The sequence below is a fragment of the Passer domesticus genome, chromosome 16 (assembly GCF_036417665.1).
Source record: "Passer domesticus isolate bPasDom1 chromosome 16, bPasDom1.hap1, whole genome shotgun sequence".
In the NCBI taxonomy this organism is placed as follows: Eukaryota; Metazoa; Chordata; class Aves; order Passeriformes; family Passeridae; genus Passer; species Passer domesticus.
In genome coordinates, this window is record NC_087489.1 from 11,300,379 (window position 1) to 11,323,511 (window position 23,133).

The 23,133-nt window shown below is 39.5% G+C and overlaps 1 long non-coding RNA gene across 1 annotated transcript in view; it reads right to left on the minus strand.

The window, feature by feature from the left end:
* Positions 1-1,692: 1,692 nt before the first annotated feature.
* Positions 1,693-23,133, minus strand: part of LOC135282344 (uncharacterized) — an 88,295-nt gene continuing 66,854 nt past the window's right edge. The window contains exons 4-6 of the long non-coding RNA XR_010348562.1: positions 7,533-7,786; positions 4,985-5,093; positions 1,693-1,837 (exon numbers count right to left, since the gene is read on the minus strand). This is a non-coding gene — a long non-coding RNA (uncharacterized LOC135282344). The remainder of the gene's footprint in view (positions 1,838-4,984; positions 5,094-7,532; positions 7,787-23,133) is intronic.

The following is a 23,133-nucleotide window of genomic DNA, read 5'->3' on the forward strand; positions in this document are numbered from 1 at the left end:
TGCCTGGTAAATGCTGAGGCAGAACTCCTCAGAGAAAGCCCCAGTTACCTGTTTAATATGAACTAATTTTCTGGAGATGTCAGCATTTTTGGTCAAAAACCACCTGGAAGACAAAGCACTTTGCAAGAGACAGCTTTGACAACCTATGGATTTTAATAGTGGAACTGAAAGGATAAGAGAACTTGGAGAGAGGGGAGAGAGAGGAGAGATGTGCTCCTGTAAGGGATTACTTTGTGACAGGATATCCTATGCTCAAAGTAATGCAGCATATTTCCAATTAGGAAAAGTAATGAAAAATTTACAGTGTTTGCCTTCTTGCAGTTCCTGTCAAGTTAAAGATGTATACAAACTTTATTTAACTATCTGAAGCAGTAATTTTGCTACAAATGAGAATAATAATACGATAATATTACATACTAATGCTAATATTGCGTGCCTCAGTGAAATAAAGCCTAGAAATAAAAGAAAGGGAACTATTTAGGAACACCATATGTATGAATAATATGGACTGACTGCAGGCCAAGGATAATAAAAACCAAAGTCTTCCACACATGCATAAATAGAAAGGAAGAGAAAGTGCAGAGTCACAAGGGTTAAAGTTTTATTATCTACCATTGGTAGTCACCACCTGACTGCTGCTCAGCTGATAAAGGCTGGTTTTGATGTTGGTGGAGTTCTGTACATGAAGTAACTGCTGCTTTTGCCAGTGTCTAGAAATGCCTGAACTCCAAAGATTAATTTTTCAAGTTCATGCATTCATCTAACGAGATTATCTGCATTTATCCCATTAACTCTGGCCAGCAGATCCTGGGGTCTCACATCCCCTAATCCATTCCCAGCTGCACACAGGCTTTCAAGTCAGGACACACAAACAGGTGCTAAAAATGTTGGTACATCCCAGACTGGGTAACTCCCAGCTGAAAAGCATTTTTGATCTCTTTGAGAGAGAAATGTGTGGGAGATATTCCTGCACCATCTTTCAGTGTGAGCTACTGGCAGGCTTGTGTTTTACTGGAGCTCATTTTTAGTGATTCTGATTGTGCTGATCCATCAGTAGGAAATGGCAGAATCGTGGATCAGGTTTCACTGAAGGCCAGAAGCAGCACAGGATTTAGATGGGACATTTTTAAGATTTTAACAACAATTATAAATTATGTCTGGTGCAAGCTGTGGTAACCTGGACTTCACCTATGCAGATATTTCACCAGAACAATCATTTGCAAGGTGATCCTTAAGTACTTTATGAGATATAAATCTAATAACCTTTCTGGGAAAACCTCAGCAGGATGCAGACAGTGTAATAATCCATATGCAAGCTACCACATTGTATTGTGTGCTGTCAGACAACTCAATTATTTTCTTCCAGATCTAACATAAGCTTCTGTTTAGTAAACATGATGAGAGTCAAACTTTTACATATATATATATATATATATATATATATATATATAAAGTGCTTAATTTGCATGCAAAATTGCCCTAAGTATGTATGCAAATAGGAAAACTCATGCACAGATGACTAATTAAGTGCATTTATGTGAGAAATTACCCAATGCACGCATGGAATCTCAGTAATTGTACACACAACTCTGTGAGCCATTGCCTTAGCAATTTGGACACGTAACTGATTGAAAAAATTGTGTCTCAGCAGCTTGTTGGAATAACTGATGTGGAGCACATGGCCACAAGTAGGACAGCTGAGGGGGCTTTGGGAAGAAACTGCCAAAGCTTGTGAGGAGCTTTACAATAAGAACAGAATTTGCCATCTCTACCAATACTGGTTTTGTATTCACTTACAACCATCCTGTGCTGATCTGTGGTTTGAAGAGAGTCATATCTGTAAAAACACAATCGGAAAAATAAAATCAGATCAATGGCACAAGAGGTGGTGCCATTAAAATTAAACCTGAATTCTGTAGCCTGCTGTTGCCTGTCCAGTATGTGTTTTGGAAACAAACAGCAAATTTTACTTTATGTGTTCTGATCAAGCTCCCTTTTGTCTCATCCAAGCAAGCTTTGTGGTGTGACAGCACAATATCCCTCTGGAAGGTTCAGGGAGTTTTGGTGAGAAAAGGGACATCTATCTGTCTGTTTTAATTTTCCAAGCATTGATGTTATTATAAGTTCAGTTATCTCTAAACACTGATTAGTTCTCTTTATGTCTCCAAAGTTAGAAAGTTCATGCTAGCATTGTAAAAATTCAATATAGAGAACAAGTTCTTTCAATATGATGTGATAAACATCCCTGACTTCAATGTCCTGCAGAGAAAAATACCTGCCCAAATTGTTTGGATACGCTCTGGCTGCTGAAAGCAGGGAACATCCTCAGCCTGCTTTGTGCTGTTTTCCTATTTTCTGGTCATTGTGTTGATATTGAGCATAACAGGTAGAGGAGCACCTGTTTATTTACCCACAACTCGAGGTCAAACGTTTCAATCAGCCACTAACGCAGGCAGAATGTCTTTGTGGGCACAGCAAAATGTGAGGAGAAGGGCAGGGGGGAGAGAGGAGGGAGGCTGGGCAGGGATGGGCAGGGCAGGGATGAGGGAGAGAGCAGGGATGAGCTGGGCAGGGATGGGCTGGGCAGGGATGGGATGGGCAGGGATGGGCTGGGCAGGGATGAGGGAGAAGGCAGGGATGGGCTGGCCTTGGGGATGGGATGCTGCTCTGGGCAGGGATGGGATGGGCAGGGATGGGCTGGGCAGGGATGAGCTGGGCAGGGATGGGATGGGCAGGGATGGGCTGGGCAGGGATGAGCTGGGCAGGGATGGGATGGGCAGGGATGGGCTGGGCAGGGATGAGCTGGGCAGGGATGGGATGGGATGGGCTGGGCTGGGCAGGGATGAGCTGGCGCTGGGAATGGGATGCTGCCCTGGCCAGGGATGCTGAGCTGCACCAGACCCAGCCTGGGGGGGGCTCTGAGCTGAGAGCTCGGGCAGGAGGGGAGAAGGACGCGCTGTTCCAGGGCGGTTTTGCTCAGATTGAAGTTCCTCAGCTCGGATTTCAGGAGGGAGGATTTGAGGCCGGCTTCTGCCGCTAAGTGGTGCTCTAAACAGCGCAGCATCCCCGTGGTAGCGAGCTCTCCGGGAGGAGCAAACCCGGCTCCGCCACGCTGATCAGACTGATGCACACACTTAACAAGTGCCCATTACGCTGATTTAATCCTTCTGTGCCACCGGATAAATCAGGGGGAAGAACAGGCCAATCCAAAAGATTAAAGAAATCCAAAGACTGAGCCCTGCTATACAGTAGCTGAAGTAGAGGATTACAGAAAACAATTCTAATTTTTTAAAGCTTTGTCTGCCTTCTTTCTGCTCCTTTTTAATTATTAGTATTGTTCTCGCCAAGTTTATGGTTGTTAGAACTTAAAGTACTTACCAAATAAAATTGAAAGAAAACACTTAATTAATACTTGCAATTATTCCAGAACTTATTTTTAAAACAGATGCTCCATATTTTATCAATTGAAAAAAAAAAAAAAGTAGAAAATAGTTTTTTTGAAGTGCATATCTACATGTAGATCTAATCCTTCCCATTCTCCAGATACAATGCAATTGAAAAACTGGGTGGAAATTTAGAAGGAGAATGCAAGATTGCAACTTCTGCTCTCCTCAGTCCCAGGAGAAGGGGAAATGCAGCAGGCAGAGGAGCTGTTTTGGCATTTTGACACCCAGGTTTTTGCCCACAAAATTGGATTCATTACCTGGTGTGCAACAAGCCAAGTTATACACAGTCAATGTGATTATTTATTTGAGAGTTGTACAAGCCTGGATGCTTTGTGTATTCCACAAATCAAGCACCACCACTGGGCTTTTTGTGCCATTTTTTATACACAGAATTTTGGATTTAGTGACTTTCCAAGTACAGCCCCTCTGTGATGGCTGGTTGGTATTTTCTGTACAGATTACATAACCTCAGCTGACATCTCCACATGCTCAGGGGAAGGGTCTGCACCTGGGCAGGGTCTGTAGGTGTGATTTTCAGTATTATAATGAACATATTCAAGCTTAGGATCCAAGGACCTTGGGTGTGTTGCTAAATTAGCAATGTGTACAGAGATCTACATCAATATCTTGATGCTAATACATCCCCAAGGCTTGTTAATTCCTGGATGTTCTGACTTAGAGATGCAGCTGCTCTGGTTCCATGTTTAGGTTTCCTTCCTTGCTGATTGGAAGTGCACGAAGAGCTAACATCCTGAATTAAGATAATCCTGATAAATTCCACATTTTGCAGTGCTGTGAGCCCTTGCCCCAAGCAATTCTGCACCCAAGGTGCCTCTCAGTCTGAGGGTCCTGGGGAAGGATCAGTAGGCAAAGTTGTGCAGTCCCAGAGACTCCAGTCCAGGAGTCTGGAAGCTTTTGTCCTGCTTTATAAAAGGAGGAGGAATTTCTTTAGCCCCAGTCCATGGAGGAGTTTACTCCTTTTCTCTGCTGTGGGTCTGTCCTACAAAATGAAGGATGGAGAAAGGGTGGGTCAATGAACACTCACGTTCTGGGATCCCACGAGGTCTGCAGGTGATTTCTCAGCTCCCGAGGGAGCAGGTTCAGAGCTCTGTATTTGCACACCCATCAGGTGGTAAATTGGGTATTTGCACACCCATCAGGTGCTGTGTCTGCAGCCAGGCCCAGCTCAGCCTGGCAGTCAGCACTTTTTACCACATCTGAGGACCCTGAAACATTGCCTCCCACTGAAAGCCAGTGAGTATCTGCCTGTGTGAGCTGCTGTGCTGAGCAGAACCCTTTAGAAAAGGAGGTGGGACTTCTGGGGAGAGGATTAGCGCCTTTTGTGAACTGTATTTGTGTGCAGGGTGCTGGTTCATTCACAACATTTCCTGAGAAGTGCTTTAAATCAAGAATCAAAAGCCGAAAGGGTATCAAAGCTGTACAGGAACTGATTACTACTATAAATTTTGCTGAAACAAGCTGATGCTTTGCTGATTCTTTGGTCTTTTTCTGGTAAAAATATGTCAGTGTTAACTCACAGCATTGACTTCTCTGTTTTTTTTCATTTTTGTTCCATGAGATTATTTTTAGCTGCTGTGCATTAGCTCTGCTTCAGAAAAATATTGAGGTAGAGGTTGCAGCTTCTTCCTGAAAAAAAGAGAAAGATTTATTGACAGAAATGCAACAATAGCTGTCTATTCATAAAATTAATGTCATGTGACCCCTTCCATTCTCTTTTTGAATGGAGCTGAGACAGATATTAGAGACACATGTGAATTTCTCAGGAGAGAAAGAAATATCACAGGTAAATCAGCTTTCTACCAGAAAATCTGATAGAAATGAGTATAACAGCTGTAAAATAAGTAAACTCTTAACAGAAGGAACCATTTCCAATTTTAGGGGAAGTGGCCAAAGTACTCAAAGCAACTTTGTATGAGTTATTCATAATATAGGAAAATTTCTGAGCTCCAAACAAGGGTAAGAAACAGCAGCTCTATGGAATGTCCTCTAGAGAGAACAGCAGAAATGCAAAATTCAAATGCCATGAACAGGTGCAAGTCCAGAAACAGCGTGGTTCTTCTGACATTTACATTTTGTGGGCATGCATTTACATATTTAGAAATAAATTCAGAGTGTCCACAATATCTCTGGGAAGCTTTTGAGTTTAGCTGTAGCTTCACCACCAGAAAACCTGGCCCTCAGGTTTTCCAAGATTTAATCAGTGTATGTCAACTTTAATGTCTTTTTTGTGATGCAGGAATTGTACAATTGGTTGCAATATTTTCCAGGTGTTGAAATCCACTTTTCCAAGGCCAGCTCTCTGTGGTGGCACCAGTCTGCTGGCATCAGTCTCTCTGCCTTTTCACTGTTCATGCACTTCCTTCTTTTACTTTAAGAGACCTTTTTGTCAGAATAAATCCAACTGTAAGCAAACTTTCTGAGCTGCTGATATCTTACTCTTTATCTCCAAGGAAATACCACAAATTCAGTAGCAGTGACCTCAGTTCTTCACCTGAATTTCAAATTGTCTGGCTTTCTGATACCTTTTTTCTTTATTTCTGTTGCCTGTAAGTTTGGTCACGGATCTTGCCATGTACAATTAACTCTGGTTTTTGACATCACCTTTCTGAGCTTGTGAAATTCAAAGAGAGAAAATGTTCAATTTTCAGCTCATTCTGTCCTGTTTATGCACAGCTTGGGTCAGACACTGCTCTCACAATTCCAGGAGCAAGCATGGATGTCTTCCAAAATCTGATCCCACCTATCCAGCTGCCTCTTACTGGGAAATTAATCTGATTTTTTTCTCACTTGTTTCCTGGCTGGACCAGGAAAGAGGTTCAAGTTTGAATGTCTTCATTTCAGAGACAAGAGTCACACACACTGTGAATCCTGTCATGGACTGGTTTATCCCAGAAATTATTTGGAAAAAACAAATACCACTTACATTTAAAGAAAAAAAAATCAAGGGAAAAATCTGAAAATGTGGCTTTGTATTACTTAGAGTAAGATTTCTCAGTGTTATTTGGATTCACTAAAAACTTATTTAAATATTAGATATAATTACTGGAGTGGTAGAACTGGATAAGGAACTTCAAAACCCCAGTTTAAACCTGCAAGAAGCTTTCTGAAAAGGAAAAATAGGGATAATATATTTATATAATATAAATGAAGCACTGGGTAGGATTTTCCCCTATAGAATGTGTACATCTTGTACATTATTCTGCAAATTACAGACCAAATATTGACTACAATTTGAAATAAAATACAAAATTACATTTATGCCAAGTATCATAAACAACCCAATATCCTCTCATCTCTCAGAGTGAAGAATGGAGACAGCATTTCCTCACAGAAACTATAAAGAATTTAAAGAGTAGGATCAATATCATAAGAGGAACCTCTATGTGTACATATTGCTGAATTCCCAACAACATAAAAGGGAAATATTTGTGTTGAACTCCCTGCCTAGGGCTTTAAATTGCTGTATACTATCATGCATTACGGCCTGTATTAATTACCTAATTGAGACATTTATATGGTCATCAGGCAAGTGGGGACCTGGAGAGAAATCCCTAATTAAGACTTTGGAGTTTGATAAGAGGCTGCTACAGCACGGTGATAAAACACTATTTTTGTCTTATCTTATGAATGTGTCAGGGCAGATTATGTTAAATGCTACCTACATGCATAATCAGATGACATATCTCTGGCAATACCCACAGATAACAGTCTGCAAATGCACATTTATTATCATACAGTTCAGACTGTTAAAAGGAGAACAAAACTTGTAGATCCAAAAGTGCAGCAAGTGCAGCTTGGCCATGTCCAGTGTGTCATGGCATGGGTGTGTCCCTTGGGATTTGGGGACAGAGATTTTGGGGTGTGATGAAGGAAGGCAGCACCTGGAACCATCCTGCTGGCTCTGTACTGCTGAACTCTCCAGGCACTCCCTGCCTGCTCCCTGATTACAGACATCACAAATTCAATTATGCCCAAAAAAATCCCTGTCTGAGTGCTCCTTTTAACCCTTCATTGCCTGCCCAAAGAGAGGGGAACAAACAGGGCCGGTCAACCTCCACATCTCACCTCATTCAGAGTGCACTCCCCGTTTCTGGGCATTGAGTTTGTTGTGAATGCTGAATATGTAATGCAAAAATACCAGCAGTGAAGACTTTTTTTTTTTCTTGACAAGTTTTCTGGGAAAATCCAGAGCTGCTCTATGTTTTACACACAGCCTCCCCATTCTTCTTCTCATTTGCAGGGTTGACTCAAACAATAGAATTCACTTCAGGATCCCTTTCCTCATTGGTGCTTTGAGATCTCCAGGAGGATGGTCAGCTCTACCACCAAAGCAAAAGAAAGCAAATTCAGAGAACAAAACATACATGAGAATTGTTTTAGTGTTTTTCCTCTTCCAACACTGCTGATATCAGTGGTAAATCTCCTGCCATATCTTGGAGCCTTGCTCCAACAATGGAAGGAAATGTTTACAAGGTTTCTATATATGCATATATTCATATAAATACATATATAATGTGTAAATGCATTATACAACCATACATTTATACACACACACACACACACACACACACACACACACACACACACACACACACTCAATTTAACACTGCAATTATAATTTGGGATTATTCAAAGCCTGCATTATAAAACTTCCACAACCATCTACCTGGATAATATATTTTTTAATTTTCTGCTATTTACAGGCGTGTGTAATACAAACTGACAAGTGCTAGAGCTGCAGAGAAGAGGCGAGAAACAAGGACCAAAGGTCCTTGCTAAGTAGCAGGATGAAAGATGGCTTAGTGTAATTTTGCAGAAGGATTCAGTTTCACAGATTTCCAAACAAGAAACGTGGATATTAATGGGGGTTTGCAAAGAGCAAACTCAATAACAGTCCTAGTCAATTAAAAGTACATAAAGTATTAATGTCTTGTCCCCTGGTTTGTGTTTAAGGGGCTGTGGAGACCAATGTTTAAATCCCAGGAGAAAAAGTCCAATCCTGTGTTCAAACCCCCTATTTGGAGCTGTCATCCATTACCAAACATCACTTCATTAACATGCAAAAGGTTTCTACATGTTTCCCAAAACATTGATTAGGTTCAGGGATTTAGGAGAGCTGAGCTGAAGCAGCCCCTGTCTCCCAGAAGCTCAGAAACATCTCAGCTCTGTCCTCTCAGCTCAGTGTCTCCTTCTCCCTGTGCAAACAGGGCTGCAGGGCTGCGAGGTGGCGTCAGCATAAATCCATCAGATTCCCAAGGCCTGGATGCCGCTTGTGATGTGCTCCAGGTCCACAGCTCTGTCCCCCGAGAGCTTGGGAAAAATGGAAAATTAATTGGAAACACAACAGAAGAATAACAGCTCAAAAGCTGCACACACCTGGTTGAGGTGTAAGCCAGGAGCTTTCCCACAGTGATGGCCCAGGCATGGCAAAGACCTGGCCACAAGAGCTGACACGTCTAATTTCCATCTGAGAAGGAAAAGGAGAAAAACGGGAGAAAAAAAGGAGAAAAACCACTTGTGAAAACTTTATACCCCCTCTGCTTCTCGTTTAACCTGATCACTGCATGTCTAAATAGGTGATGGAATGAGCACGACCCAACAGAGCCTCTGTGGGATTGATTGATGGAGTGCCCCAAAGTAAAACACTCATTCTGAAAAGCTGAAGAGAAATGCAAACTTTTAATAACATTTTCAAATTATTTAATCATACAATCAGGCCTGACCTTGTTCAATATGAAACTTCATTACTGCCTGGAATGTTAATATGGAGTTCCAAAAGCATCATAAATTACTGGTTTCTTCAATGATGCATAGGCCTGTCCTGCTGTGGCCAACTGCAATTTTAATATTTTCTTAAGAAATGAAGAAATGAAGAATTAGCAAATAATGGCATGATCCCAAAATTACTGTTCTAGAGATGCCAGTTTATTAATTGGTTAAAAAAGATAAAGACATTACTCATTTCCGTAGATAAGTGATGTAGGCAGTCCTTTTTGGGGGGGTGGGGGGAAACCCTGCATGCTTATTTTTGAATGTATCCATTAATAGTTCAACTGAACTACGTTTCTGCAACATGACAGGTCAGACAGTCAATGAAGGAATTTTAACTTGTAACCGGCAATTTCTCCATCAGAAACATTATTTTGTATACAACTAGTACCTTGTAACAACTTAAAAATGGTATTCGCTGTTTGAAAAGGGCAAAATGAAACCACTTGAAATATTGACTGACAGAGATTCTTATTTGGTGCTTATTATTTACAACAGAACAAGGAAAGTGAGTGGATGATTTAAATGGCTTGAAAAATCAGGGAAATTGAGAGTCCAGTGAACTTTTAGCTCAAAAATGCATTTTGTAAAAGACCTGCAATGGCTCTTTGTTTGCAATGAAGAAGGAAATGCTGGAATATTGGTGGTTTTCAGGAAAAGTCCAGTTCAGTCCCCCAGTTTGGTGGTTCTGTAGATTTCAATAGGACTGGATTGGAATACAATGATCTTTGCTTAGTTGCTTATCAAAGCATCATTAAAAATTGTGGGTCAGACACTGGAAACCCCTTCATGTCTTAGCACCCCTGTTTTTGTTGGGGTCTGAGGGTCCCCATGGTGCAGGGTATTCCAAAGATGAACTCTTTGCTGGCAGCACTGAAAAACAACAGCACAGGCCTGGAAACAAAGCTAATCAAATGTTCTGCAGCAATTAAAAAATAAAATTGCATTTTGTTGTACGATTTTCATACAATGAACAGCATGGAAATGTGGAGATTCATGCAGCTGGAATGCTCGATTAATTCAAGTTCAATTATCATTATGACCAGCACTATGAACCTTCCCACCATCCCTTTCTCCCACCTAGATCTCTGTTTGTAACCTCTTCTGCATTATTTTAAATCTCTACCAGATTAATTCTAAAAGCATTTAATGTAAATAAAACACACACAAGACAGTTCAGATTTTTTTCTGTGATGCTCATCCAAGGCTTTATTTGCCAAGAGGCAGAAATACTGAGCAATATTGTGAAGAAATCTATAATTTCCTCTACAATAAGCTCAGTTTGCTTTATTTTTTTTGTTTTGTTTTAATTTCTTCTGGCCACGAGACAGCGTCAAGAGTTTTCATGGGCAACCCATTGCCCAGAACTAATTGATTGGAAAGCACAGTAAGCAAAGAATTTCATTGTTTTCAACCACAATATTAAACAACTACTTAGCAAAGGGCGAGAATAGTGGAGAATAATTATTAACTGAAGAAAATATTCCAAACACATGGTAAAACAAATAATTAGGCCCAATTGTGCCAGTTCTGTGAATGTTTTACACTGCCTGCAATGAACTCCCGTTTGAAAGCTCAGTTTTACACTGGGCAATGGTTCAAAACCCAGAGACACATCAGTCCCAGGCAGGAGCTCAGAGAGAAGTGCCAGACTGTAACTGACTGACAGCACTTCCCACTGCAATCTGGGCTTGTCTTGGAGAACTTCTACTCAGCTCTGCTTCAAATCAGACTTCGCTGAAGGGAGGAATTCTAGCGAGGTCAGGGGCAGGCGGGGCTGCCTGCAGACACCAGCGCTCCTTTGGGCTCTTGTGCCACCACACATGGGACATTTACAGGGCAGAAACCTCACCAGACAGAACTGCCACAACCCCCAAAATGTTGGATTTGCAGCTACTAAGGCACAGCACAGTCTGTTTGTGAAGTCCAGTGCTCGACAGTGTGACTGCTCTCGTATTTATCTTAGGGCAAAAATGAAACTGGAAGAATGAATAGAAGGGAAAATACAACTGGACAGTGCACTGGCAATTACAGAGCTGAGAATTAAAGCTACAGAGGAAAAAAAAGAAGTGTTTTGGTGATGAAAGTCATCTCTAGAGTTACAATTAAGATGAAATTTATTGCCTCTGCTTAACGTCTGTTTTATATTTATTCATTCTGATAAAAAATTATATCCTGGATCCAAAGCTTCAGCTTCCAAAGTTGCAGAATGAATGTTAATTAAGTATTTGATATAGAGTCTTTTAAAAACCCACAAAAATTACTCAGTATACTTAAAATAGGACCCAGCAAAATACAAAGTGTGGTATCAGATCCCATAATGAAGTCTTTCAGTTCCCTTGAAGTCCCTGCATTTAATGTGAAATATAAAGGACTAACTTTTATATTTGTTTCCTTCTGGTATAAACAGATTGTGTAATGAGCTGCTGTGTGATAGGAATTGAATGTCACTCAGAAAGCAACACATCCCCAGCTCACTGGTGGCTTTGCCCCTCTTAATCTTCACCTTATATCTGAGATGTTCTTTCCCTTTTTTATGGATGCTCATTATGTATCTGTTACTCATTCACTTTGCTGGATAGGAATAAGTATGGACTTCTAGATATGGCATAATCTACCAAAAACTACTAGAGGAATGAATATTATTTGCTGAAAAGCCTCCTGCTCCTGAACAGCTTGTCAGTCTGCTCGCTCCTCAGAGGTCTGTTTCCCCATTAGTGCACATTTCCCCAGCTGAAGATTTAAGGCTTTTTTTTTTCACCACTGTCATAATAAAAAAAAAGAGGAAAACGAAGCAGGTGGTGTCTTTCTAAAGTCCAAGTGTTTTTTAATGATTGTTCTCTATTTCTTCAAGTGCAGAAATTTCAATTCTGATTAAAATGAAAAAATGACAAGCCATTACAGACAGATCTCCATTCTCCAAGGGCTCCCCTCTGAATACACAATATGTTTTCCTATATAATGCATGCACCATATTTCAATATTAATTATAGGAAGGTCTCTTTGGGGTCACATGCTAATTATATCTATTTAGAATTTATCATGCTACTTCCAATATAATGTGCTGTCATTGTGTCCTGTTGTTTTTCCTTGCCTGAGGCAGAAGGAAGCTACAATAAACCTGAAAATAGTGGCAAGAAATGTTCATTTTAAAACATATGGGGTGAAATCTGCACTCAGGGCCCTGCCCAGTGCTCATTGAAATCAGCAGGAATCATTATGTTAACCTCAAGGGAAAATTATTTGAATCTGTTAAATGTGTACAGTTCTACCTGAGGGGCTCTGTGCATCTCTCAGTGTAAGGAAATGGTTGTGCCACAACCCACTGTAAATAATCAGGGAAGCATCCAGCATCCTGCCAGGGAGGATGTGCACAGAGGAGTTTGAGCTGTCCTGATTCTGAGGGGGTTAGACTGGTACTAAATGGCCACAAGATAAAGAAGAATCAAAGCCTGTGTTCCAAATCACCTCGAGTGTGTTTGGTATGTTCATCTGTAGCAGTGTGGGATCACTGGCTCTGTGCAGGAGGCAGTGACAGTGGGGGTTTGTTTACCAACCCTCTATTGCAGTACTGGATTCAAATATGCCACATTTAAAAAATTCTCCCTCATTACAAGCCCTAAAGATACGAGCACATTTGCTGATGAACACTTATTGTGTTTATAACTTTCTTTTGTAATGACTGGTATAATTCTGTCTGCATTTACCAACCCAAGGCATCTTCTCTGTGTGAGGAATCCTCAAAGTTCCCTGCACAAATCACAACTGAAGTTAAATGGTGCCTCCTTTATGCCACCACTCTATGAGCACAGAACGACATTTCCAGCCTTGCCACCTATGTGCAATTATTAATGCTAGAGACTTCTGCTTTCCAGAAATGGCTGCCTGCAGGATTAAACATGGATAACACATGGAAAAAAATCCAGGCACCAAAGATAAGCATCACGGCCTAAATTATGCCTCTTGTGTTTCCTGGCCTTCTAAATTGTTAGTGCCACTTTACCAGGCAGCAGTGACACAAATCAGCCAGTCAGGGACTCAACACCTCATCCAAATTTCCACACATCCTTTCAACCCAGTTACTGCAACTGGTGGTCCTTTTACCTTCTGTGCCTTTCTGTGTCTGCATGAGGACTTTTCTAAACACACCTCTCAGTATTTAGGTGGTGCCTGACTCATAGAAGTAAGACTCACAAGATAAAAATGTGAAATGACATTTACATATCTATATCTCACTGTGGCTACTTTTCTTTTTAAAGTCTATAATGAGATGTTTTCAGAGTAAAAAAATATGTTAACATCCAGCCCACTAACTGTATATTTTTTATTGATAGGTCTCAGCACAGAGCAAACCGATATTCAAGTGGAGAAAATGAATTATCTGGAGCCAAATGTAATTTTATTTTGGTAGGCCAACAATCAATAGAAGAAATGCACAGTCATTTCAGTAATTGCCACAGCTTCATGACAAATACTTCCTAGAAACTCCTGGCTAGGTGATCTCAGCATCCAGGGTTACTGAGGTGTATCTTTAATGCAGGTTAGCTCAGATGTTCTGAGGCACATGCAAATTATGCAAGCATGTGGGCTATTTAATTTTAATATCCAAGGTCATGAGTCAGATTGTCTCATGTTATGTAAAAACCTTGTGGGGGAAAACGAAGCTGAAGTGTGAGAATTTCACTTTACTCACCTGCATAAAAGTCACAAAGCCAACTAAGCTGGTAAAGCCACATATGAGGACAATTCTCCCAAGGCACAAGACCACCTTCCACATGGATCTTCTCCCTCACCTTCTGCTGTCCTGCCCAGCCCAGGGAGCCTGTTCAGCACGGAACACCAGCAGAGATGCAGCATTCCCACCTGGACATGCAGGAGGAGATGTTATTGCAATAATAATCTGGAACTGGGTGCCGAGTACTTCAGGGCACAACTGAAGAGGTTGGGTGGTCTAGAATGTGTGCTGTGGGAGCTGTATTTACATTTCTAGTGTCTGATGAGGTAAGGAAGAATTCAGGCTCGGGAACAATGGGGGAGAGATGGAATGGCAACAAGAATTTTCACAATTCCAAAATGTAAATGATGTGGGTGAGGGAGTATGAACAGATCATGAGTTTTAACTGGGGTTCACCACAATGTTTGGACCCTTTCTGTTTTCGTACTGCCCTGCTTGTGGGGTTCATGGCACTTTGAGGGATTTTTGAAGCTCCTTGGAATCTGATATTAGTCTATTTTTAAAATGCCTTGAAGGAAACAAAGAGCAGTGGAATCACCAGTTTTGAGGGGGATTACAGAAGAAAAAAGCTAAAAGCATACTTTTCAAATTTATATGACTTATTAATCTACTTTCTCCGAATTTTCCACTAGAAATGAAATCCTGTTTTACTTAAATACTTTGGGATTTTTTCCCAGTGGCCATTTGTCTCAGAGTTTTCTGTTATGCAGATCAGACACTCGGGAAATGGAGAACATCTTCATTTCCCTTTTTGTTCTGAAACAAGAAATATTCTTTATAGCATCTGAGGGAACCTCCAAAGTATGAGACTTTAGATTATAATTTCTCCTTTAAAGAAAAGCTATTCTTTTGTATAAAGGGAAAAGAAAGAAAACAAAACAACAAAACATTTGAAGAGTGTTCAATCAAAACAAACTTAGCCTTGAGTGCTGTGAAAATAGAAATTTCTTCTACCAGAAATCTTTCCTACAGGTAATGCTGTCTTTAAGCATCTTTTTTCAAATGTAACAGAAAGTAAAAGGTAAGGTTCCTACTTGTAGCATAATTAGCAAATCTTGGAAGAAGAAAGGGAATAAAATATTTTACACATGTTTTTGCAGGGTAGGGAATGGAAAGGATAAAATAATTCTGGTTGGAAAAAACCTCAGCCCAGTCATAATTGTAAAATAAAGAAACATTGTCATGTTCCTGCCCCTATAAGAGCAATGTGGTTGGTCAGAGCCAAAAGACCATGAGTTCATTATTTGAGAGTGAGAATGCCTAAAAAGGGGCAGGTAAAATTGTTTCCAAACAATTTTACCTGCTGTGACCATGCAGGGTCAGGGTTAGACAATTCCTAACACCTGAAACAGGAGTTGAAGTTTTTCAGGGCCAATGGGTAAACCAGCCAGGATGCTCAGGTCTGTTCCTCGTTCACAGTTGTCTCAATCTGCAGTGGTGATTTTGTTTGGCACAGACTACACCCAAAGTACTGATGGTAAAAGCTTCCTTCAGTCCAATCTGACAGCACAGCACCTTCACTGAACGGTCTGGCTCCTCCCTGCAGGATGTGCTGCACTCAGCAACACGAGGGATGCTCTGGAGTCTGTCCAGTCCACATCCCTGCCTTGCCACAGACTAATCCTGTGTTCTGGTACAGCAATTGTGGCATCACCTCTGCCATCTCTCCCACACTGACCTGATATACCTGCTAAATTCCACATTTATTTATTCCGACTGCACACACAAAATAAATAATAAAATGCACCCAGTGTCCAAGCAGACTTGTGCTGGCAATTCTGTGGCTGCCATAACTGTGTTTAAGCTGAAACACAGCTCTGTTCTGCAAAGCCTACAGCTTTAGGTTGTTTTCTCAGCCCCTTCCTAACTGAGGTTCTTCATTTTACACTGTGACCACACACTCCGTTTGTTCTCGTTAATTAAACAGCGTGACTAAAATGTGTATTGCAAATACAATAATCTGCCTGTTCTTTCCTGAAATTGTGTTCTGTGTGCCATGGGATTTTAAATTTTAAAAAAATCCAGTCTAGTTGTTTTTGGCCACAGGTAGCCACATTAGATGAGAAAAGACCAAGTAATGATTGATTAGCACTTATATTTCCAAAGTTTCTGTGATCTTCCATTTCCCTGCCCCCATGCTACTGAATTTCAGTTGCTTCCCTACCAGCCTGTGCATAGGAAAGTACAACCAAATATTTTCAGAATACATCTCTCACCCTCAGGATCCACACTTGATTTTGATATAAAATGTTATTAACTTTAGCTCCCAGTACAAAAGGTCTTGATCAATAATTGTTTCTACCTGTCTATCTTCTTTCTGTGTATCTTCTAGGACACTTTTGGATTGCTGCCAAGACATTTTGGTTTGTAAGCACATAACACTGTATCATACACCTCATATCTAGGTGGGTTTATCTTATCTTTTCATTAGGTGGAAGATGGGGTTTTTTATCTGCATAGATTAGATTAGTTCAAGGTGACCCTGAGAAGAGAAGAGAAGAGAAGAGAAGAGAAGAGAAGAGAAGAGAAGAGAAGAGAAGAGAAGAGAAGAGAAGAGAAGAGAAGAGAAGAGAAGAGAAGAGAAGAGAAGAGAAGAGAAGAGAAGAGAAGGATAAAGCAAGGGAAAAATGACAAGGCTAATGCAAGCTGTTAGAAAGTGGAACCCATATATTCTAATATAAATCATCCAGTATCACATCCAGCCATGTCTTCAAATTATTCTTACTGATTTTTCAATTCTAGGAATACAAGAAACAAAACCAGACAGCTTTAAAGGGGATCCTGTGAACACCTGCCCATCCTCTGTCTCTTGACAATGCTCCAAAGACACATTGTCACCATTTGATCATAGTATTGAAAAGATCAGGTAGTACAGCCAGATGATCCTAAATACCTGGTTAAATTAATTGAATAATATTTAATTTAATACCTCTTTCAGTGTTTCATTCCTGAAGAAGCAAAATCACTGCAGGTTATTTTCTTTATTCTCTTTCTTGACCACAGTGGAAATATCATCATGTGTGAGAACAACACAGAGTCACAAAACCAGATAGTTTCTGATTTTGTAAGGTAGTACACAAGTATACCAGAATAACTAAAGAGGGGGTGGGAATTCACTTATTCTGTCAATAATTCAGTCCCCAAAGATAGTAAAATCAGCAGAAAATAAGCAGTCTGTCATATTCAGCAGCTTCATATATCACCCATTCATTCAACTAAAAAATAAATCTTTATTGCTGTGTTCTTTAGTTGTTAAAAATACTGAACTTGAGAAATTTTCACCACCCATGGTGATAGCACCAGGTGACAACTCACTCCAGGGTGCATATTTACCAAGGGCTGTGATAGAAAAAACATAACTTCCTGCAGCACTGTTGTGAATAGATTTGAAAACAACTCTCCTTTGGTAGTGCAGAAAGAGCTGTGAGCAAACCACCACAGGTAAAGAAAGCAGAAACCCCTCTGCCACTTGCACAACTTGAAATTTTCACCTTGAAACGACTAGGCAGGAACTCCAAAACAGAAAAAAAACCCACACACAAAACAAGCACTATTTAATACACAAAATCTATTTCCTGGTACATGGTACTTTCGCCATTTTAGCTAATTTCTGGGTGAATTACCTTCACTAAGTGATCTGCATTTGGAATATTAGTGAAACATTAAAAATTCTTCAGGGTAAAATAAAAATCAAAGGAGTTTTTAAATGTTTGGAAAACAGCCTGGAAAAAGAGGGAGTGGTACAAAAGAAAGAGCATCGTGCCTGGAGGTAGCAGGGGAGGTAACTCTGCTCCTCTCAGTGCTGTTGATGAGGGAATTCTCTCCCTCTCAGTGTTCATTCTCCTCACTTAACATTCGAGTCAACTTTCTGAAACAAAACATTACATGAGTCTTTGAACTCTTCATTGTTGAGAGCCAGTCTCTGACTCACCAGAAAGGGCAAAGAGCTTCCTTATAAAAATGTTGCTACCAAGACACAAATATCATCAGCTGGCTAATTGGGTGGGAGGGGTGAAGGGAGCAGAAACCCTGCAATTGGATTAGACCAGGTCTGTTCAGAGGGATGGAATCCACCTCTGGAGCCAGAGTCATTCACAGCCTCAGGGAATTTTCAACCTGTAACCTCCAACTCAAGCTTCAATGGATTTAATTGGAACACAGCCCTGAACAATCATCTGGCACTGATACGTTTTTACAACCATATATATTTAAGACACTTATGCTTGACACATTATATTTAAAAGAAGTTCTGGAAAGAGCATATTTCTATTAGATTTTCCCTTCTCGTGATCTACATTGTTTCACAAGATCTGAGCTAAAGATGGAATTTTGAAGGCAGAGCGAGTGGGAGGCTGTGAATAGTTTATTCAAAAAAAGGTTAATTAGAACTGAAATTATTCACCATTTTGAGTCAAGCTTGGCAAATAACTTGGGCTGATTAAAAAATAAATAAATAAAGAAAGCGGGGCATAGGTGACCATTCACAAAACCTGCAAGTCAGAGATCTGTGAGTCCCTGCCTTGTCTCAGGGACCATCACATTCATCTCACACGGGGAGATGTGGGTTCAAGAGTTCCTTCTGCTTGCTGCAGAGCAGGATTTGGGAATGCAGCTTCCCATCTCCAGGTGAATGCTGACATCATCAGCAACAAAGATTCATAGCTTTTATGAAAAGAAAGAAAAAAATTGGTGATATTTTGAAATATTTAACTGGCTGGTCTGAATTAAGGATTCCAAATCTGTTTGTTCTTTCTTTCCAAGTGAACAAATTCACTCCCTTCTCTCCCTTAAATTTACCTTCCTTTCCAGGGTGAGTCTCCTAATTCCAACAAATGGACTTCTTGTTGTGCTCTTAGGGGGCATTCATCTCACCTAACTTCCAATCACTATAAAAGACAAAATGTCTTTGAATTTAAACCTCCTGAGATCTCTTATTCACCTAAGCTTTTCTGTGTATCTGCTGTCCATAAACATGAGTCCCATGTAGGAGGTTTAATTTCCCCAGCAGACCATGAGGGGTGATGAGCAGGGGGTGCATTTCCATGTCAGTTTTCTGTATTTAGTGATGTAAATCCCATCCCATTTCCCCCACCTAAGACTGCTATTGAAAGCAAGCAAAAACCCCTTTCATAATCCTGTATCTTTGCTCTGATAACGAGATACTTCAGAAAACAGACAAATTCCAGTTATTCTAGCTGTCCTTTTCATTCCAGAAATGCAAATTAAAAATACTTATCTGCCGTATGAAGTCTTGGCATGTTTAAATAACTATTATCCTTTAAATATATTCCAGTGATGTAGGAATCATTATTCTAACAGATAGAATAGGCATTAAATCCACAGGGGAGTCATTATAAGATGGCTATTTCTCTCTGTTTGACCGAAGCAGCAGTTGTAATGTATTTATTCAGGATTTAGCAAATGGAATTCAATTAGAACTGAAATGGTGTTAAATTGAGTAATTCCTATTGTATTTGTCTGACAGCAGGAGTGGCATGACCTGGAAAGTGAAAAGGAGCAACATTCAGCCAGGATCTCTATGGGCTGGAGCACTTGTTGACAGAATGTCACTGAAGAGGGATCTATCCTGCTTAACTCCTTAATCACCTGCTTAACACCTGTAATAAAAAATAAGCACCAACAAACATCTATGGACATTATGTGATAAAGCCCCACCTCAATAGAAATAATCTCATTTATTCATAGTGGCTGAAACAGAGCTTAATATTCATTGTATTACAGTGGTGTTTGAATCAAATGTTTTGATATAACTCAATTCTAGGCAATGGGAAAGAATTCAATATTATACAGTATCTTATTTCTCTGGAAGAGTTTTTATTTAGGGGCAATGTGATTTTAAGGTATGCAGCAAAATATTGTCTTTTTTAAAGATGGTATGAAGGCATAAATATTTTACACATTATTTAAGGTGTGCATCTGCAGATATAAAATGTAGAAATCTACAAGGACACGTGGGATGACTATGGATGAAGAAGGTCAAATGTGGAATATTCTGTATATAAAGAGATTGTGGTGGGGCATTGGTCAATGTAATAAATCAAGGCAGGGATGTGCCCTCCCTATTTTTGTAAAACCTCTTTGGCAGGAACAGATGGAGCTGGGGTGGTGTTTCCTGTGGTTATCCATGGGGAATGCAGCCTGATGCCATGGAGCACCAGGAGCTGCTGCTCATCAATAAAGGTGCATCCACTGCTGAGTTTGCTGGGCTGCCCCTCATGCTGATCATCTCTCACTCACACACAAAAACCAGTCTGGGAGTGACATCTGGCACATGTTGAATGTAGAGGAAAACAGAGAAAAATTGCATGAGAACAGCCTAGTAAATCCAAGAGCCTTGTTAAGCAAATTGCCCTGCTAACAACACGCTCAGATACTTCAGCCAGACATTAAAGCAGCATCAGGGTAAAGGACTTTGCACAACCTGGATGTAAATATTTTTTTCAATAGTGGCAAGCAAAACAATCCTCTTTCTTCACTCCTGAAACACAGAATGGGACCTCAGATGATGCAAGGAATTCTATTTTATTTTTCTCTTCTTCCTCGGATCTTTCTAGCTCGGATCTTTCTAGCTCTAAGCACCTATATGACTTCACTCCCATTAATATTCCCACCCGTTGCCAAATCTCTAATTCAACAAAACACTAAAGCTCCTGCTTAAAACTGAGCATGTGCTTTGCTGCTGGTGGCTGAAAGGGCCTGGGATGTGAGTGAGACTTAAAGGAAATAAAATGTCAGTGGAATCCTCACCCACACCCGCCGTGCTCCTGACGAAAGGGTTCTGCTGTAATTAGCATGCAAGGAACGGATTTTCACAGGAACAGAAGTTGCTCAATCAGGTCAATAGAATTCACAGTTGAATAAAGCTAGATTTTGTTTGTTCTTTTCAAAATGTAGATGTGATTGGTGATAATAAAAGGCATTTCTGAGAGCGTTTCGGTGAGCAATTTGTAGGGGACCAAATCCAAAGCTTCTGTTGCAGAAAATGGGTCTGTTGTGTCTAATTTAATATATTTGTAACGACTCTGAACCAAAAATTGCTTCTGATGAGTACACACTAAATATCTATGATTAAATACGGAAGTATATCATTAGGTATAACATTTCTAAAAAGCATTTTATGACTTCAACCTCAATTCGCTGAAAATACATCCATGTGATTTTAATATATAAAGAATTATATTGTTTAGGAGGAAGAATGATGCCTTTAGCTGCTCGCTAAAATATTCAGATGTTCAGAAAAGGAGGCAAACATATGATAAAAATCCCACTGGACACCACAGTCCCCTCTGGAGCACTGGAAAGCAGATGGTGTCTTTAAAAAACATGACAAGATAGGTCTTAGAAAAAACCAGATGCTATCCATTTTCCAGGAGAGATCACTGGCAACTAATAAGTTCACACAATAAACTTCTGCTGACTCAAGAAGCATATTAAAGAGTTTAGAATAAATAAAATTATCTAGAATATTTCAAGGGAGAAATAACCTGAGGCTCAATAAAATTCCTTTTTTCACCTCAACAATTATCATCACCACATCAATCCAGAGCTATTTCCAAGATGAAAGGTGAAACTATAAAAGCCCAAGGAGGTGAAAACATCACCTAGAAATTTAGGAGAAGAAAACAATACTGTCCTAAAATCCTTAAATTAAAGACAAATCTGAAAGTATAGAAGACGAAAAATTGCAATGCATTAAGAGATGAAAATTTAGATATATTTATAAATTTATATATATACATAAAGTTAAGTTACTTTTAAGTCCTTAAGTTTAGGAGCACAGAGAAGTTTCCTGGAAAGCTTCTGGCCCCTGAGGGTGGCAATTACTCCTGATTAAGAAACATTTGTTTGTAAAATGTTGTGCATGGCTCCACATGGAAAGAACAGAATTGATATTCTTTCTATTCTATTCTATTCTATTCTATTCTATTCTATTCTATTCTATTCTATTCTATTCTATTCTATTCAAGATTACATCCCTTTTCCCCCAATAGATACTGAAAAATTAAATCACACTTAAAAAAAATATAATATATAAATATATAATATATTTATATATTATATAAATCAGAATATAGATATAATTTTATATATTGATATATATATATAGTGATATAATCTATCTATATATCTATTGATATATAGAATATATCAGTCTGTGTGGACTTCCCTAACGCAGGGAAAAACCTCACAAAATCAAATTCTATAATTAGAGTTAAAAGGGAGAGTAAATGATGAGAGACTATATAATTAATGTAAATTTTAAGAAATTTCTGCATTTCTCTTTATACGTTACAATGTTCTGCTGGATGTTGCTGCTGTCCATGGAATGCTCCTCAACTTGGGTACCATTTTTTGCAGTTTTGTGTATAGATTTCTACAAATGGATCTTCAGCCTAATTACACAAGAAAAAAAGTTATATGAGATAAAAAATTCAGTTCCCATTTCTTTTAATGTGACCTCAAGGAATTTATAACTGTCATAGGATGATAATAATAACAACAACAACAATAGAATGTTTACAGAGGATTTATAAAAGAAAAACTCCTAATGTGTGTGAAGTGCTCAGATATTCCAGGAACACAGGGATGAACATTTAAAACAGGTATTTTTCAGGGCCACAGGCAGTTCATACAAACACAAACCAATAAAAGGGGAAAAAATATAGAAGAAAAAAAGAATGGACTTTTCACAGAAGCTTCCTGACTGCCACATTACAGTCCTGCAAAAGTAATTTAAACTGAAAATCATTTCCATTGTGAACCTTTCACAGGGCTCGGGTTTGCTTCTTTCATAACAATTCTGCATTTGGCTCATCTTCCCCTCCCTTCTTTCTTTTAAATCACCGTCAAACTTAGATAATATAAGTTGAAAATAGAGAGATAAAGACTTTCTGTTACATTTTTCTTATTCAGGTTAGAGGATAATTCTGTTTACTTGGTTCAGGTAATATTCCAGTTGTATTGCAAGCTGCCGCTGACGAATGAAAAATTGATTTTTCTTCTTCTAAAGTATAGCCTACATGAGCACCTATAATCTTTATGCATTTACGGTGATTTTAAAAAGAGTCAAATAGTACATAAGTGTGTTAAAATCATAAAATGCTCTCCAGGCAGTGCTGACTCTGGGCTCCTTCAAGCTGC